Below are 18,299 nucleotides of genomic sequence, written 5' to 3'. Positions count from 1 at the left end.
CCCTGGTTGGTGAACTAAATTCCCGCATGCTGTGCGGTGCGGCCGAAAGAAGAAAAAAGGATTAGGACCAGACTCTCCTTTGCTATGGTTGCACCTTCATCAATGTATTTGGGGGCATCCATCCCTCACCTGGTGAAAGGCCAGTTCATATTGCTGGCTTTTTTTTTTTTTTTTTAATAAATTTATTTATTTATTTATATTTATTTTTGGCTGTGTTGGGTCTTCGTTTCTGTGCGAGGGCCTTCTCCAGTTGCGGCGAGCGGGGGCCACTCTTCATCGCGGTGCGCGGGCCTCTCACCGTCGCGGCCTCTCCCGTTGCGGAGCACAGGCTCCAGGCGTGCAGACTCAGCAGTTGTGGCCCACGGGCCTAGTCGCTCCGCGGCATGTGGGATCTTCCCAGACCAGGGCCCGAACCCGTGGCCCCTGCATTGGCAGGCAGACTCCCAACCACAGTGCCACCAGGGAAGCCCCATATTGCTGACTTTTTGTATTGCTCTATGACATCTAAGGTCACTTCAAAACCCATCTCCATTGATTGAGCCATGTTGCAGGATTTCTGGCCCAGAGCTCTGGTTTGATAGCACCGTGGGGTCTGTGAACCATCTTACAAGGCAACTGAAGTGACCTCACACAGCCTGCCCCGCCCCTTACGGGACACTCCCCCCCTCCACCACCCCCCACCTCCTCGACCAAATCTTCATTAGATGAATGACTTTTGTTGAGAAATCATTCTGGTGATTCTTCATTTTTACTATTATTTCACACTATAAACCAAAGCATCAACATGAATACCAGAAAAGTTAAACACACTGAAGAACACACAGTCATGACTCATGGATCCTCTTGTGAGCAGCTTGTCCATTCATGGTGTCAGTGTTTATCAGCATTGTGAGAAACACCCAAATGTCACCCAAGTGTTAAACTGATCCACACACACACACACACACACACACACACACACCATGCCATCTATTTCTCTGGAGTGTAACTGGGTTCACAGGGGATTAAGGCTCTTCATAGAAATGAATAGATTATGTGTTGCATTGTCATAAAATCATTCATAGCTGGGTGGGGCCCCAAGCTTACCTGGCACCATTTTCATTATAGCTCAAGGGATTCATCCTGTGTCAGAGAAGAGCAAGATGGAGAGTTGAATGCAGAATCTCATAAATGGATCTGTGCTCTGGCTTAGTTGATTCTGAAAAGAATCAGTCAAATAAAAGCAGTGCATTAGAGAATATTATTTTAAGCAAAAGATTTTATGAAATAACATCAATCCATTGACCATAAATAATTGGTCTGTTGAGTGCTCCATTACTATTTATTGAACACCGGTAGAGTGAGGGGGCCTGTTGTCAGGGAAACAGAAGAATGGGGTCACCACCATGCCTAAACATCTTCTAGTGGTCATTTCCAGTAGGGCCCAAAGTCTTTCCTGTAAAAACATTGTTTTTGAATATTTGCTTAAAATTACATTAAAGTAGACACTTGAAGAATAGCAGCAAAAAGAGGGATTTGATCTCAGTTCTGCTTGTGGCCCCCAATGCCCGTTCCCCACGGTATGCGAGGCCCTTACAGTCTAGTGCCTGCCTCTCGCTGTGGCCCTGTATCTCACCATCCCCCTCCTCTCTCTACTCTTCAGTTGAACTTAACAATAGCTCTCTGTGCCTTTCCACTAGTCACTGGCTCTTCTTGGAATGCTTCTGTTCTTTTTTTTTTTGCCTTAATACCCTCTCATTCTTCAAAACTGAACATAGTATATACCCCAAAGAATTGAAAGCAGGGTCATAAGAAGTATTTATCCACCCATGTTCATGGTAGCATTATTCACAATAGCCAAAGGTGGAAGCAACCCAAGTGCCCATTGACAGATGAATGGATAAAACAAAATATGGTCTATACAATTGTCCCTCAGGGTCCACTGGGGACTAGTTCCAGGAGCACCCCTGACCCCCACCAATACAATACCAAAATCCTCTGATGCTCTAGTTTCTTAAATAAAGTGGCATAGTATTTGCATATGACCTATGTATAGCCTCCCTTATACTTTAAATCATCTCTGGATTACTTATAATACCTAATACAATGTACATGCTATATAAATAGTTGCTGTTGCACAGCAAATTCAAATTCTGCTTTTTGGAAATTTCTGGAAATTAAAAGAATTTTTTTCACTCCACAGTTGGTTGGACCCTCAGATGCAGAATTCATGGATACAGAGGGCCAACTGTACATATAATGAAATGTTATTCAGCCTTAAAAAGGAAGGAAATTTTGACATATACTACAACACAGATGAATCTTGAGGACATTATGCTAAGTGAAATTAGCCAGTCACAAAAGGGCAAATATTAATACTATATGATGCCATTCACATGAAGAGGTTAGAGTAGTCACATTATACTGACAGAAAGGAGAATGGTGGTTGCCTCAGGCTAGGGAGAGGGAGGACAGGGAGTTACTGTTTAATGGGTACTGAGTTTCAGTTTGGGAAGATGGAAAAAGTTCTGGAGATGGATGGTGGTGATGGTGGCACAAAAATGTGAGTGTATGTCATGCCGCTGAACTAAACACTGAAAATGGTAAATTTTATGTTGTGTTTGTTTTACCACAATTAAAATAAATTAATTCAAAAAGACTTAATACAGACATATCTGACCCCCTCAATCTGGGATGGGTGTTCCTCCTACTTGACCCCAGAGCACATGATACTATGTACTTATTTATTTTTGGCTGCGTCGGGTCTTAGCTGCAGCATGCAGGATCTTTAGTTGCAGTGTGTGGGCTCTTAGTTGTGACACGTGGGCTTAGTTACCCCGTGGCATGTGGGATCTTAGTTCCCGGATCTTAGTTCCCAGGGATTGAACCCGAGTTCCCTGCACTGAAAGGCGGATTCTTAACCACTGGACCACCAGGGAAGTCCCTCATGATACTATTTTTATTATTAAACCATGTCATGCTTTTTTTATATTGTAAGGATGTAAAGTATCAATAATGTAAAACCTTTACCATCTTACCCATGTAGTTATTGTTCAGTAAACAGGAGTTATTATAACATTTACCAATTGGATTATAACCTTTCTTACTAGTCTGTCTTTTTAGATCATAAAACCCTTGAAGACAGGAGCTGTCTCTTTAATCTATGTCTCCGAAGCCTATAGCAAGGTATCTGGCATATCGGTTCATCAAAAAACTAAATGAAGATGAAACGGATAATTCATGGAACCCTAAAACCAGAAAGAAACTTTGGAGACTAAGGACAACATTGCATCCACCCTCCCCAAAACAGATCATCCACATCAAGTGCACTGCCCAATTCCTGCACATAGTAAGCATTTAATAAATGTTAGTTCTTGTTCCCTTTCCTCTCATTTTACAGAGAAAGGGATTGAGGTCCACAGAGGTGAGGTAATTGGCTCAGTTAAACAGCTTAGTCACGGAAGAGACAAGCGCCACATCTTCTGGTCCACCGTATCTTTTTCTATAACATGGGAAACATGGGATGTGGGAATGACCCTTGACCTCAACAGTAATAGGTTCACAAATAACTTTTTATTATGGGAAGATTCAAACGTACAGAAAAGTAGGGAGGATAGCATTATGAGCCCTATGTACCCATGACTCAGCTCCAACAACTGTCAACGCTTTGTCACTCTTTTTGCATCTATAGCCCTCTACATCTCACCTCTCCCCTCCCCTCCAGAGTATTTAAGGCTAATCCTAAACATCTTATCTAATTCTAACTGTATTTTTCATGGAACTCTTTTTCATGTGTTTCATCTCTAGAAAGGGTCAACTCAGTTGGAAAAGATTTCCATGAGGGAAAACCTCAATTCTTCTACTAAAAGATACTGGAAATCAGCTTCTCAAAACACCCATGACACTTGCAGACCTTTAGAATCTTGCCAAAGTATGCACCCCAAAACAGAAGTAACCTCCGATTTGCCCTAGTCTCTAGAGATCTTCCAATTCATATAATCTGCTGAGTGTTCCTGTCTTTGTGCTATCATTCCCAACCTGCACGAATCATCCTCTGTACCCATCCCCAGTGGCAACCTCTGTGCTTTTCTGTTTTTTTTTTTAATAGTTTGTATTATTATTTTTAAATTTTATTTATTTTATTTATTTATTTTTGGCTGCATTGGGTCTCCATTGCTGCACGCGGGCTTTCTCTAGCTGCGGCGAGCGGGGCCTACTCTTCATTGCGGTGCACGGGCTTCTCGTTGCGGCAGCTTCTCTTGTGGCGGAGCACGGGCTCTAGGCACGCAGGATTCAGTAGTTGTGGCTCGCGGGCTCTAGAGCGCAGGCTCAGTAGTTGTGGCGCATGGGCTTAGTTCCTCCGCAGCATGTGGGATCTTCCCGGACCAGGGCTCCAACCCGTGTCGCCTGCATTGGCAGGCGGATTCTTAACCACTGCGCCACTAGGGAAGTCCCTGTGCTTTTCTCTGTATAGTTTTACTTCCCCAAATGCCTTCTTTTTTCCAAAATCTATCAGTCCTTCAAGACCATTTCAGGAACTTTGACCTAAAACCTTTTTTAGATGGTCTCACCCTTGGAATGAGATGGCTTTTACAGTCACAGCACAGTCTTAACTATTATTTAATTGTTTCACTTCTATCAGTTTTGCCTCCTTAACAAGATTGCAGGTTCGTTGATGGCAAGGATTCTGTTAAAACATCTTTTTGGTATTTCCTCTCATTCCTTCTGTCCCCATCCCAAGGCCATCGGCAGTGGAGAGCTCATACTAAATTGGTTATGACAGTGTGTTGATTAATCTTTGCACACTCATATTTTGATAGTATAGTCGAATCTATGCAGTGATCTTGCCCGAAACATCAAATTTGAATCTGATCTGCTCTTTTTTTTTTTTAACATCTTTATTGGAGTGTAATTGCTTTACAATGGTGTGTTAGTTTCTGCTTTATAACAAAGTGAATCAGCTATACATATACATATATCCCCATATCTCTTCCCTCTTGCATCTCCCTCCCTCCCACCCTCCCTATCCCACCCCTCTAGGTGGTCACAAACCACCTAGCTGAGCTCCCTGTGCTATGCGGCTGCTTCCCACTAGCTATCTATTTTACCTTTGGTAGTGTATATATGTCCACGACACTCTCTGATCTGCTCTCTTGATCCAACTTCCAGTTTTCAAGAAAACGGAACAGAGGACCTCACAGGGATGCAAACTGAAAAATCTGCATCGTGGGAAACTTTCTAGGAAAAGTTTCTTCAATACATAAATTGCAGTGGGAAAAAAAGAAAAAAAAAACAGTTGGAGGGACAACGGATAAGAACTGACAACCAAGCACAGTCTGTGAACCTTGTGTGGATTCTGATCCAAGCAAACAAACTGAACAAACATATGACATTTATGAGATAATTAAACGCTTAATGGATAGTTTATGATGTGAATGAAGGGCTTTATTTTTAATTCACTATTTGAAAAAAAATTGTGGTAAAATACATATAACAATATAAAATGTACTATTTTAATCATTTTTCAGTCCATTATCCAGCTCAGTGGTGTTGCGTACATTCACACTGTTGTGCTACCTTCACCGCCGTCCAGCCGCAGAGCTCTTTCCATCTTGCGGAATTGCAACCGCACCCCATTCCCGCCTCCCCTCAGCCCCTGGCTACCACCATCCCACTTTTGTCTCTATGCATTTACTACTCTAAGAACCTTATGTGAGTGGAATTATACAGGATTTGTCCTTTTGTGACTGGCTTATTTCACTCGGCACAGTGTCCTCAAGGTCCATCTATGTTGTAGCAGGTGTCAAAAGTGTTTTTTTTTTTTAGAGGTAGTAATTGTTTTGTGTTTTGTTTAAAAAAAAAAAAAAGAGTCCTTATCTTTTAGAGATACGCACTGAAATATTTATGGATGAAGTGATAGAAAGTCTGGGATTTGTTCCAACATAACCTGGTGGGGGACTTGCTGGGGGTACAGCTGAAATAAAATTAGCTGCAAGTTATTAATTGTTGCAGCTGGGTGATAGGTACGTAGGGGACCATTATGTCTATTTTGATCTATGTTTGGCATTTTTTATAAGAAATTGGTTTTAAAAAAGTAGTATCTAGAAGGGAATGTGTGGCTCATTTAACACTTCTGGCCCTCTGTGGCTCTCCGTTCTTTCTCAGTGAGGACATTTGTGGTCCAGGCGGGTGACGGCCTCTGTTCTCCGTCGGGCCAGGACTGGAGCCTGTGCAGAACTGCTTACAGGGGACTCTGTGCCCAGTGATACACTGCAAAGGGTGCATATAAATCAGGCATCTCTTAGCTACTCTTGTTGATAGATTGATCTGGCTGCGCTGTTAGAATCTGGGTAGGTGTTTAGAATCCAGACACAAAGTCAAGGGATTTGTCCTTGTGCCTGTTCCTTGCGTGCAGGGATTTATTCAGCATTACCCGGCCGGCCCTTAGGCCTAGAGGGGCCTGTACTGGGGAATGAGAGGAGACCCTCCTGGTGAGCCCCATCTTGGGCTTGTCAACTGTCAGAGGACCTTCAGCCCGGAGTAGAGGGGAGGGCTGAGGAAAAACAGTCTCATGGTGCTAAGCTGGGTGAGAGGCTGGCTCATGCTGGGGAATAGAAAGTACACTGCTTCCCTCTAGGAGTTGAATTAACTCTTTCAGGCCAATAGAATTAGTTCAGTAATGACTATCCTGTTGCCTTCAGATTTTCCCGAATGGGGTTTTTAATGAGCTGCGTCCACCCCATGCTACCCATGCCACAATTCAACAGAATTGACTGGTAAACTCAGCCAACAACAGGTTTGACTAATGTCTTTTTCTCGGAATAGCCCAAGTGTTCTTGTGAAGGGATCAATTGCTGCCTTCAGAACCGAGAAGGCGCAACCTCATTAGAGGCTGCGGGTAGACGAGCCCTCTAATCTTCATTCATTTCCAGAGCAGGGATTGTAGTTTCTTGTACCACAGCCCATTCACGGGCCTTTTGTGTTCCTATCAAGTCTTAGTTCCTTGTTTCCAATTTGCTATATAATTTCTCTTCAGGCTTGTAGCTTCGGAGAAAAGAAGTAACAGTAAGCAAGTTTTAACTGACAGGTTTTGAAACCTGAAAGTTAAACATCTAGACAGGTTAGCAGCTGCATTGAAAACGCTTTAAAGAAGATTGCAGTTGAATTGATTTCCAGCTTTGCAGGTGGCAGTGTTTATAATTGAACGGCTCTGAAATGCGAAGGAAAGGTCTACTATTATTTGCAAAATATCTCATCTCCACATCCACAACCCCCAGCAGCACAGAAGGTTGGAGAAATAAGAAAAATAAGGACTAGTATTTTTTAATTAAAAGCCATCTTGGGAGGTTTTAAGGACTTCTCCCTACTTTCTTTTAAGCAGAAAAGTAGTGATGTTGCCCGCAACTGGCCTTTTAAAGAAAAGACAAGAGAATTGACACCTAAGTAGGTTGGTCAGTGGCTGCCATTTGAAAGATAAATTTGCTCTGTGAGACAGAGTGTCTTCAGTACCTTGGAAGAGATAATTAAACCAAATATTAGCCTGGAGTCTTGAAAGGGTTAACTCATCTCTCAAGGCCACTCAGTTTACTTCTAGAGAACACGTGTTCCCCTCAGCCACTTTCCCCCCACCCCAGGATAGAGCCCTTTGTTCCCTGGTCCTCTGCTGAGCTGGGGCTGTGCAGCTGGACTCCCCAAAGAATTAAGCACCTTCAGTGTCAAGCTCTCCTTGCGCAGTTACCCCAAGGAGTCTACAGTCTGTTGGATGTTAGCACACAGATTTGTCCTTTGTGGCTGCTGTGTTAGTTAACTCAATAAAACAATCCATCCTTACAGCCAGGAGTGCATCTGCTGTTCCTCAGGGCATCAACTCTGGAGTCAGGCACACTTGGGTTTGGATCCTGACCCTAACCTTTACTAGCTGGGGGACATAATTTAGAACCCTAAACTTGAGTTCTCTCTCTATAAAATGGGTTTGATAGGGAGCATCCATGGAGGAAGACTCAGTGAGTACTGTCGCTCAGGGCCTGGTTCTGGGTGAGTTCTCAATCCTTGTTAGCTTTTGTTACTGTTGTTATTATTACGAGGTCCTTACCCTCTGGGCCTTGCCTCCTTCTCCCTCTGATGAAATTCTCCGTAACTTCTCTGTGAGGTCTCTACAGGTTCTCCCCTTGCAGTGTTTCCAGCACAGCTTGTGGGTGTGTTTGTTATAGCCCTTTACTATATTGTGTTGAAACTGCTTGTTCACCCCACCTTGCTGGTGGTTGTAGGCATTAAAGTAATGTATGTATGTGTCTGGCACAGGGGAGGCAATCAGTGAAGTGTAACTTCGTTTTACTTATTAAGTGTCTGGCTCACTAGGCACAATTTTATCCTACAAATGCTTACTGAATGTCTACTGGAAGCAGCGATCTCATGGAACCCTTACAACAATCCTAGGAAGTTGAGGAACTTCCCCGGTGGTCCAGTGGTAAAGAATCCGCCTTACAACGAAGGGGACGCTGGTTCGATCCTGGTTGGGGAACTAAGATCCCACATGTCCATGCACCACAACTACTGAGCTCGAGCACCTCAACTAGAGAGCCCGTGAGCTGCAAACTACAGAGCCCACGTGGCCTGGAGCCTGCGCGCCACAACTACAGAGAGAAAACCTGCATGCCACAACTAGAGAGAGGCCCACGTACCACAACTAAGATCCAATGCAGCCAAAAAAAAAAAAAAAAAAAAACACCTAGGAAGTTGATACTATTATCTTCCCTGTTTGACAGCAGAGGAGGAGGTGGCTTGGAGTGGTCAAGTCAGCTGCCCAAAGCCAACTAGAAGGGAGTAGGGCTGGGATTCGAACCAAAGATGGTGAGAGCTGGGACCATATGTTCTCTATCTTTGCATTCTTAGAAGCTAGCACAGGACTTCCCTGGTGCTGCAGTGATTAAGAATCCGCCTGCCAGTGCAGGGTACAGGGGTTCGAGCCCTGGTCGGGGAAGATCCCACATGCCACGGAGCAACTAAGCCCGTGTGCCACAAGTACTGAGCCTGCACTCTAGAGCCCGTGAGCCACAACTACTGAGCCCGCGCGCCTAGAGCCCATGCTCCACAACAAAGAGAAGCCACCGCAATGAGAAACCTGCGCGCCGCAAGGAAGACGCCCTGCAACTAGAGAAAGCCCGCACGCAGCAATGAAAACCCAACACGGCCAAAAATAAATAAATAAATATACATATAAAAAAAGAAGCTAGCACAACTCCTAACACCTGGTCAATGCACCGTAAATATTGAGTGGATGAATTGGAGTCAACTGTCACTCTTTGGCCTACCGAGCTAAAGAGGATGCCAGTGAGTCTTACTTAGTTCAGCTCTCTGGGCTGGTCATTTGGCTGTTTGTTCTCAGATCCAGGCCTCATAATTCCCCTGATCTGCTCTGGACCATGCACAAAGGGCTGATCTGCAGAGGCATTTCCCAGACTCCCTTGCCGACTGGCTTCCAACTCAGTTCAGCCAATGCGAGGCTGCCCTGGGGGGAGCCGCAGGGGGTGCAGCCACGGCCAAAGATGCTGCCTAAAACAGAAATGAAGGGGGAAAATTCTCTGACTTCTCCTTTCCTCCTGCTCCGCAGTCTCCATCGAGTGCCCGCACTGACTGAAAGGAGCTCGATGCCAGGGGCAAGGGGGCCTGAGAGGTGGCGCTTTCGCGGGTCAGTTCCCCTGTGATGCAGAACAGAGGGGTAGTGAATAAAGCTGACAACAACCAGGGAAACTGTCCCTCCTTCTTTCTAGGTCAGAATTTCTTCCAATCAGGAACTTGGCTCAGATACATATAGAAGGTCCTAAATTGGGAGAGGTTTTTTGGAAAAGGAAAGGGGGTGGGGGTAGGGGGCAGGGTGGGGAGCACAGATGTTTCTTTGGGTGTTCTATTATTGGCATACATTTTTTATTTGCTGGCTGATTGGGGCTTGTGGAACAAGTCAAAATGTAAAAAAGTCAAAGTGGTATGTGTTTTTAACTTTCACGATTAAAAAAAAAAAAGCCATTACCTTGTGACAAATGGCCACTTATCCTGAAGATGTTGTATTCAGTTAAGACTCCCACTAGGGTGGTCACGGGAACCTCGTTCATGAATTTGTGGCAGAATGAGACTCATCAATAGCTTGCTTAATAAATATAGATTAAAAGGATATCCAATATCTGCCTTAAACCCACAAAGGAATATATATTTGCAGCAAGAGATCAAAACTCTAATGAAGGCAGCAGAAGATGGCTTTAAAGACAATTCCCTGTTGCAACTTGATGATGAAAATCAGTCTTAACTGTGCATTTAATTTCTTCTGTGGGTTCAAAGCACATCCTTAAAGTTTCATCCGAAGAAGGTTAATCATGATAGTCTTTGGAGCCTACAAAGCTTCTAATATTGGGTAGAGTTAGTAAAAGATACTTGTGTGAATAAAAACGTTTGCTTATTTTAAGTGAGGTGTTTCTTAAAAAAAAAAAAAGAAGAAGAACCTGACAAAATACCATCTTTGTCGAAATCCCTGAAGAAACTAATATGGGAAAAAATATGGGATTAGTAAGTACAAAGCATTCATTTGTAAAAAATACCTTTCTTACTCTCCACAAAACCCATGTTTCCATAGCAAAATTCTGTGTGCGTAAGGAAAGGGATCATTTTATATAAAAAGGAAATAAAAAAGGAAGAGCCACAACAAAACTCCTTCCTTGATGAGGTGGCCAAGACCTATTTAATGCAGGACAACATTTCAGAGGCCCATGGCAGGTCCATAAAACTTGTGCCCTCTTTCCTTCCTTTTTTCTCATTGATTTTACTTTTTGGCCTTCTCTGTGTCTTCCAAGACTGGCTTAAATTGTCAAATAGGCCATACTTTATGATGTTTACCTTTGATTCTACATACAACCCTGGTCCCACATCTTCTGTTCTTGCTTCCTCCTTATTTCTCTCCAGCTCTAAGCCTGAGATTCTTTTTTTTTTTTTTTAATATTTATTTATTTTATTATTTATTTATTTACTTAGGCTGCACCAGGTCTTAGTTGTGGCACGCGGGATCTTTTAGTTCTGGCATGCAGACTTCTTAGTTGTGGCATGCAGGTTTCTCAGTTGCGGCATGCGGACTCTTAGTTGCAGAGTGCACACTCTTAGTTGTGTCACGCAAACTCTTAGTTGTGGCATGTGGGATCTAGTTCCTGGACCAGGGATCGAACCTGGGTCCCCGGCATTGGGAGTGAGGAGTCTTACCCACTGGACCACCAGGGAAGTCCCGAAGCCTGAGGTTCTTACATGTTACTGTGCGTAAGGATCAAATGAGAATTTGGGTTATAAATTCAGATTCCTGGGCCCTGGTGCCCAGGATCCTCATTCAGTGATTCCGTGTTGAAGTCCAGGAATCTGGAGTTTCACCAAACACCTTAAGTATTTATGCTGTCGGTATTGAGATATGCTGTCATGTTATTGGATAAGACGTGACCTTTTACCAGGGTATTTTCATTGTATTGAGGGAGGAAGGGATCTTTAATTGTGGACGTACAGGCATCAGCAATCCGTGTGTCTAGAGAGGTTCTAGATGGAACACAGCTTCCTGGCAAATCCTGTTGTCAGGCCTGTAGTTTTTCTCGCTTTTCTTGCTGTTCCCCCTTTCCCCTGTAGCAGTGGGGGTGAGGAGGGCCCCCGGAGGTCAAAGGGGATCATCTGTCTCTGGTTTGAAATTCAAGGACTTGGAGAGTCCATGACCCTTATTCTTTGGTAGACCACTTTCTAGCTTTGATAGGTTTTAAAATTTTAAGACAAGCTAAAAAATAATCAAAACCTGTACTCAGAACTTGCCTTACACATAAGAAGTTACTTCTGTAACATGAATGGAGGGGAATCGACTCTGGTTTCAAAGATGGTCCCCCACTATCTGTCAATGCACCTGAAATCCTAACCATTACAAATGATGGCCTTTGGACCCTGGAAAATTGTTAGACCTCAAAAGTCTCGCTATTACAATGCACACACTTCTGGGTCAATATTACCTTAAACTGGAGTCAGTGAGCATTTTGGTGATGGTCTAAGACGATTGGAATTGGGACCAAAAAGAATGCGGAGAGGATAGAAGAAAGAGTTTTGCTGGATGCTGGTTTTGCTTTCAGGTGAGAAAAATGTCAGCTCTTCCCCTTCCTTACTCTAATCACTCATACTGTTAGCAAATAAGAAAATTTAAGTTGCAGGGAAAAAAAAAACCAACCCCCCTGCAAAACAAATTAAAAAACAACAACCGGGCTTCCCTGGTGGCGCAGTGGTTGAGAATCTGCCTGCCAAAGCAGGGCACACGGGTTCAAGCCCTGGTCTGGGAAGATCCCACATGCCGCGGAGCAACTAGGTCCGCGAGCCACAATTACTGAGCCTGTGCGTCTGGAGCCTGTGCTCCGCAACAAGAGAGGCCGCGATAATGAGAGGCCCGCGCACCGCGATGAAGAGTGGCCCCCACTTGCCGCAACTAGAGAAAGCCCTCGCACAGAAACGAAGACCCAACACAGCCAAAAATAAATAAATAAATAAAAAATAAAAAAACAAAAAAACAAAAAAAACAACCAAACCAAGTAGGAGTGGCTCTTTGGATGAATTCCAGACAACAGAAATAATTCCTACAACACTGTAAATCGATTCTCCAAACTCTGAATATACTGAGTAGTGGAAATGTCTTTTTACTGTATATGTTTTTTTGATAGCAATATTTAAGAAAGTAACAGTATACTTATGTCTGTATGACATAATACACATTGAAATCATTTTAAAATGTTACTTTAAAATGCTGAAGGCGAGGGCTTCCCTGGTGGCGCAGTGGTTAAGAATCCGCCTGCCAATGCAGGGGACACGGGTTGGAGCCCTGGGCCAGGAAGATCCCACATGCTGCGGAGCAACTAAGCCCGTGAGCCACAACTACTGAGTCTGAGCTCTAGAGCCCGTGAGCCACAACTACTGAGCCCACGTGCCACAACTATTGAGCCTGCGTGCCTAGAGCCCATGCTCTGCAACAAAGAGAAGCCACCGCAATGAGAAGCCCGTGCACCGCAACAAAGAGTTGCCCCTGCTCGCCGCAACTAGAAAGCCTGCACGCAGCAACGAAGACCCAACGCAACTAAAAATAAATAAGTTAATTAATTTTAAAAAATGCTGAAGGCGACTGCTGTAAGTTTGAAACATTAGGTGAAAGTATTCAATATAATTTTAAATTCTGCAATTAGAGAGGGGAAACTGGGGTTGGGGATAAATTAGGAGTATGGGATTAACAGAAACTACTATACATAAAACAGATAAGCAACGAGGATTTACTGTATAGCACAGGGAACTATATTCAATATCTTGTAATAACCTATAAAGAAAAATAATCTGAGAAAATATGTATAACTGAATCACTTTGCTGTATACCTGAAACTAACACAATATTATAAATCAACTATACTTCAATTAAAAACAAAAGAAAGGGGAAACTTTTAGAAGTATGTATTTGAGTAATGCAAGTTGTATTAAATTATGTCTTAAATTATGTCAAACTTTATAAGACTGAAACATGGTCTCTCTCTTTCTTTAAATTGAAGTATAATTAATTTGTCTCCTTTTGAATAATTGTAGAAATAACTTTTGAGGAGTCGCAGATCAGCCTTCATTTTCCCCTTTATTCTTTTTCCCTCTTGCTTCACCACTTCCTTCAGTCAGTACACTGTCTACAAAAGTTACTCCTAGCAGTATGCATACAAAGTTGATTTCTGAGCAGCGTTTGCACTGTTAAGGGTTCTCTTTTCTGGTGGTGGCTCTGAGGAATCTTATGACCTTGGCAAGTTATCTTTGGATGTCTTGATTGCCCCATGATAAAGTGGAGATAACCATGCCTATTGTTCAAAAAGGATTCATAAGACACCATCTACGAACTTTCCTGAAGTCTGGGATAAGAGCATATTATAAGTGCCCTTGTTTCTGTTCTTATTAGCATGATTTTAGTTATACCTGGGGACTTGAATTTGCCTTAACACCCTCTTGTATGGAGCTATTTTATAAGAAGTGCTTGTTTTTGTCATTTGCTCTAAGACAAGGGGAAGGAAAGTCCCCCCACCCCTCAAAAATAATCAGACTAACAGCCATCTTATAACAGATTGAAACTTTCTGTAACTGTATTGTAGTTTTCTTCAACTTTAGTAAAAGTCATTTTCTGAATAGAACCTCCTGTTTTGATAGTCTGAAACTCTGTGCATCATTTTAAACTCCACTTCCTAGCACTTATTTTAGCTCGAAGCAAAATTTGCTAAACTGTGAAGGATTCTAGTAAGATACGTCGTAGCCATTGTAAGCAAGCAATTCTGATTCAGACATTAAGGCTGCAACAGTTTGACCCACACACGTTCTGCCTAATCAGGTAGGTCCCACCGCCACCACCAAGAGGTTGAGGGAGTTTTCTTTCTCATTGTCTAGGCTCTAAGCAATGGCAATAAGAAGTGCAAACAAGTGTTGCACAGTGGATCTGTTTTTGATACCCTATCCAAGTCACCAAGCGTGTGCATTTGCTTGGAGAATGGCACACTCTGCAGCGGGCCCTTGCACGTTTATACTCGTGCAGGGCCTTAATGGGAAACATTTGAGTCTGGTTGCAAAGATTCCCTCACTGTGAAATCTGTTCCTAACACAATGGTCAGATTGAAAGGAGTTTCATTACATGGCTGGGCATTTCTTCTTTCTTTGGGGAATATAAAAGGTGAATGCAATACTTTCCAGTTTAAAGTTACCACAAAACTTCATAATCTTAACCTCAAAATCAACTCCTAAATTTATACGGAGAACCAGAGGCCTTGAGCTGGCTGCAACTGCCTGTTTGATCTTGGTTAAGTTCCAAAAAGCTAGGGAGAGTTCAAAGCAAGGCCAGGGGCAAGTCCAAACTGTAATCCACGTCCCCTTTTCCTTCCGTCTATAATCTCCCTCTCCATCCTCCGGTATGAACTACAGTAGATATCCATTTCAATAACCCTAGACACCGTAGATTCTAGAACAATGAGGAACACATCTTTCCTTATTGATACTGACAGACCCTTTGGTCAGAAAATGTCCCTCAACAGATGTTAGAGAATGTGGTTATAAACCAAAAAGGTATCTGTTACAACTTTTAAGGCTGTTTTATTTCTAGCTCTGTAAATTCCACTGGATAAGGTTTAATTTTTTTCACCCCTTTTTCTTCAGAAAGCCCTCTTGAGGGTTTAGGACACAGGAAAGCAGTTATGGCGTAAGATAAGATGCTGCCTCTGCTTTTGCATTAGCCACCCCTCCCCCATCTTCCCACAAAGAAAAAGAGAACTGAAAGGACAGTTACGAAGCCGTACCAATAATAAAGCAAGAACGAGTTCTTCAAATTCATTATTCGAGTTACTGTATTTGGAAATTGAATAATGCCATTTTTTCCAATCTAAGCACTCTGGATGTTATTTCATTCGAATCGTACTGTTGGAAGATGCTTTTAGATTATTTTAACTCTGGTTAAAGAATACATCCATTGATATCAAAAAGAATTGAATTGTACCCTGACTTTGAGGTGAATGACTGCCTGAGTACTGACCTAGTCTGAAATTCACTTCGTATCAAATGGGCCACCCGGCATAAGTGAATTCAGCTTAAAATTCCTAATGAGGCCACAAGCATTGGCATAAATACATGAAAGTGGAGATTTAACACTGTACGATAATGTCTTCTTTCCCAGGAAGATTTATTCCCTATAACATAAACACCTATGACAAATAAACAATGAAAAAGAGGAGTGAAAGGGACAGAAATAGTATGCTGACACAGGTGATAGTGATGACGGTTGTGTGTGGCTTTGCTCCCAAGTCACCCAGAGCCCAAGTGAGTCCTCTACCTTCTGAGATAAACATTCCCAATGTCCCACTTTTGCACCCCTGTCCCCCAGTCCTGAGTTTGGGCAGGAGTGGGAAGGAGAGGCGTTCTGTTCATATTTTCCTTGCAGAGCTCCTAAGTGCTGCACGAAGAATGTGCAGGGCAGAGTGCCGGATGTCTGATAATGTAAAAGCAAGGGAAGCCTTGAGTGTCATGGCATGTATATATATATCCCTCGGAAAATGCAATCTGCCATATCTGTATCACCCCACATGTTTTGTTTTTGGTTTTTGCAATGTGATGTTGACATTCCTCCATTGAGAAGGTATGTTCCCTACCTCTGAACTTGAGAAAATCTTTGTAACTGCCTCGACAAATAGAATGCAGTGGAAGTGACAGTGTTTGACCTCTGAGGCAACGTCACAAAAGGCCACGTGGCTTCTGTGTGGCTCCCTCTCTCTCAGGATGCTCACCTTGGCAACCCAGCCACCACACTGTGAGGAAGCCCTGGCCATTTGGAGAAGCCACTTGCAGGTGTCCCAATCGCAGCCTTAGCTCAGAGGTGGTCCTAGGCAGGGGGAGGAGGGGAGAAAGGAGAGCTTAGGCTGGCGGCGGGTTGGGGGTGGGTGGTGGAGACGGAGGAGGCTGGAAGTGACTAGACTGCTGCTCACTAACTGACTTTAGGAATATTGAGTTTACTGCTGCTCACTAACTGACTTTAGGAATATTGAGTTTCCGGCAGGTCGCGCGGCAGGCCTGAGGATCTGTCTCTTGCTTCAACAGTGTTTAGAATGAACGGACCAAGGGATACCCCTTGTTCCAGCCTCCGACCGCCCTCCAACCTTTTTTCCAGTTGCAACCTTTGGAATCAGCCACTCAGCTACCCTCGGCCACTGGAACCAACCAACACCATTTTTGGAGGTTAACTCCTTATTACCAATCAACCCTGAGCTCCCAGATTTGTCAGAATTATTCCACCGAGGTGGAGGTCGCCGTCAACCGCCTGGTCAACCTGCATCTGCAGGCCCTCTATACCTACCTCTCTCAGGGCTTCTATTTCGACCGCGACGATGGGGCTCTTCAGAGTGTGGGCCACTTTTTCCGTGAATTGGCCAAGGAGAAGCGCTAAGGCACTGAACGTCTCTTGAAAATACAAAACCAGTGCAGCGACCGCGCCCTCTTCCAGGACGTGCAGAAGCCATCTCAAGATGAGTGGGGTGAAACCCAGGACGCTATGGAAGCCGCCATTCTCACGGAGAAGGACCTGAACCAGGCCCTTTTGGACCTGCATACCCTGGGTTCTGCCCGCACAGACCCTCACCTCTGAGACTTCCTGGAGAGCCGCTTCCTGTATGAGCAGGTGAAACTCATCAAGAAGATGGGTGACCACCTGACCAACCTCCGCAGGCTGGCTGGTCCTCAGGCTGGGCTGGGCCAGTAACTCTTTGAAAGGCTCACCCTCAAGCATGACTAGGAGCCTCTGAAACCCAGCGGCCTTTGAGGAGCCCCTGTGGTCATGGCTTCTGCCTGAAGCCTTCTCTGCAGGCACTAGGCAGCTTTTTAACCACCCTGGAGCCCTCTCCCAAGCCTTGGACCAAATGGAAATAAAGCTTTTGGCAGCCAAAAGAAAAAAAAAGGAATATTGAGTTTCCCATTTGTGCCAGGCAGTGTTGTAGAAGCTGGGCTACAGCTAGGAAAAAAACCAGACAAAAATAGCCCCCTTCTCAGCTCCCTCTGTAGACTCTGAAATCTAACTTCCTGAGCCTTCCACAACTGGGAGAACCACGCTCAGATTTTATATAATCCTGACCAAGTTTTGTAATTACAGTGAACACATGTCATAGGAATTATTTTTTTTCTTTGAAATAGAGTTCCCCTTTGTTACAGATGAATAAGAAAGGCCTAGGGGGACTTCCCTGGTGGTGCAGTGGTTAAGAATCCGCCTGCCAACGCAGGATACACGGGTTCGAGCCTTGGTCCGGGAAGATCCCACATGCCGCGGAGCAACTAAGCCCGTGCACCACAACTACTGAGCCTGTGCTCTAGAGCCCGTGTGCCACAACTACTGAGCCTGTGCTCTATGAGCCCGCGCGCCTAGACCCTGTGCTCCACAACAAGAGAAGCCACTGCAGTGAGAAGCCCGTGCACTGCAACAAAGAGTAGCCACCGCTCACCGCAGCTAGAGAAAGCCCACGTGCAGCAATGAAGACCCAATGCAGCCAAAAATAATAATAATAATAATAATAATTAAAAAAAAAAAAAAAAGAAAGGCCTAGGGAAGTTGACGGTGATTCGCCTTCACGTGACTCTTGGGGATGACAGCTAAGTCATCTTTGCTCCTTATGTTTTACTATTTCCATAGAACAACCAGGGTCTGCTTCCCCATAGATAGCTGATTATGATTAGTTACTTACACAGCAGACACTCCTGTCCAGGAGGCACTTGGGTGGGAAATGGAGAAG

The 18,299-nt window shown here is 43.9% G+C and overlaps 1 pseudogene; it reads left to right on the top strand.

Annotated features, from left to right (window-relative positions):
• Positions 1–15,227: 15,227 nt before the first annotated feature.
• LOC133095645 (ferritin light chain-like) lies at positions 15,228–17,311 on the top strand (annotated as a pseudogene).
• Positions 17,312–18,299: the final 988 nt, after the last annotated feature.

The sequence above is a fragment of the Eubalaena glacialis genome, chromosome 7 (genome assembly GCF_028564815.1).
Source record: "Eubalaena glacialis isolate mEubGla1 chromosome 7, mEubGla1.1.hap2.+ XY, whole genome shotgun sequence".
Lineage (NCBI taxonomy): Eukaryota > Metazoa > Chordata > Mammalia > Artiodactyla > Balaenidae > Eubalaena > Eubalaena glacialis.
This window is presented reverse-complemented; position numbering and strand designations above follow the sequence as displayed.